Source organism: Scyliorhinus torazame, chromosome 24 (assembly GCF_047496885.1).
Source record: "Scyliorhinus torazame isolate Kashiwa2021f chromosome 24, sScyTor2.1, whole genome shotgun sequence".
NCBI classification, from domain to species: Eukaryota; Metazoa; Chordata; class Chondrichthyes; order Carcharhiniformes; family Scyliorhinidae; genus Scyliorhinus; species Scyliorhinus torazame.
The window spans coordinates 56,018,939-56,020,358 of record NC_092730.1 but is presented as its reverse complement, the minus strand read 5'-3'; the positions used below and the strand labels follow the sequence as shown (position 1 = coordinate 56,020,358).

The 1,420-nt window shown below is 45.7% G+C and overlaps 1 non-coding gene across 1 annotated transcript; it reads left to right on the top strand.

Annotated features, from left to right (window-relative positions):
- The first annotated feature begins 254 nt into the window (after positions 1–254).
- Positions 255–336, top strand: trnas-gcu (transfer RNA serine (anticodon GCU)). Its single transcript has one exon. It is a non-coding gene; the product is annotated as a tRNA-Ser (tRNA).
- The last annotated feature ends 1,084 nt before the right edge of the window (positions 337–1,420 follow it).

The window sequence follows — 1,420 nt, the reverse complement described above, 5'->3', positions numbered from 1 at the left end:
GAATGAGGAACAGTTGACCAGTCTTCCTCAGTTTGAAACTCAGGATGTCGCGCAAAAACATCCGATTCAACTATTACTGCGGTGGACGGGAATCGAACCGGAGTCAACGGTTTCAAAAGCAGCAATGCTCACCACTATACCACCATCGCTGCATTTCCCCCGTCGAATGCCTGGTTGAATATAAAGAGGCAAATAATTGCCATCAGTTCATGGATACAAAACGAATTAAGACGTATTGAGGCAAAAAGTTGTGCGACGAGGTGGCCGAGTGGTTAAGGCGATGGACTGCTAATCCATTGTGCTCTGCACACGTGGGTTCGAATCCCATCCTCGTCGATTTTTCGTCCATTGTTGCTCGGAAGTGGGATTCATTTTTACACGATGGATCTGCAATCACTGATGTGACAAACTATTCCAAGTTGGCAGGCCACTTGCATCGAGTTGGGTTAGAGGAGGGACGAACGGAGGCAGGCGTGTTTGGGGCTTAAACCCACATTGCCACCAATTCTTCTTCGGCTACCCACTGTGCCATCGAGGTTACCGGGTTCACTTCTCCCATTATTAACTTCTGCCACCTCTCGTGGATGAACGTCCTCCTGATTGTACATTGGTGGGGTGCTTCGGCTACTTATCTGTGACAAGATCAGATATTAAAGTTCCATGAACTAAAGGGGTTGTACCACGTGGTTAAGGTCAGGCACAATAATCCATTGTACTCTGCACACGTGGATTCAAATCCCATTCTTGTCTGTAACGTGTCTGTTGTATCTCTGTTTCGTCCACTTCATGAGGATATAGAAAAAAGGCTGTGAGTTTTAGCTTTTGTTTAAGGGCTTGGCGGGCGGTGAATAGTCGAACACTGTCCATGGTGAAACCAAATAATAAAAAGCTGAGAAAGTTACTTTTCACTCCCTGCCCTAATTGCGCATAAATTCTGAGTTGGAAACTGTTCCTTCCCCTCAGTTTGAAACTCACGAAGTCGCACAAAAGATAAGTTCATAAAATATAGGAGCAGAATTAAGCCATTAGACCCATCGAGTCTGCCCCGCCATTCTATCGCGGTTGATGTGTTCCTCATCTGTTACCTACAATGTTACAGATGAAGAGGGCGATTGATCTCAGCTAGAATACGTCCTCACTATAACACATGGCCTAGGAGCGGGAAAAGGCAATTTAGCCTTCTGAGCCTAACACATTCCATGAGATCTTGGCTGATCCCATACTGGTCTCAACTCCAGACGTTCTCCATAATCCTTCCACTCATTACCAACAACAATCTCTCTAACTCCTCCTTAAATCTATTCAGTGTCCCTGCATCCATCGCAATCTGGGGCAGTGAATTCCACAGAATCACAAGCCTTTAGAGGCTAGATTCACAGTATAAAAGTGATCCCCTACAGTGCAGACTGTGTTTGCACTG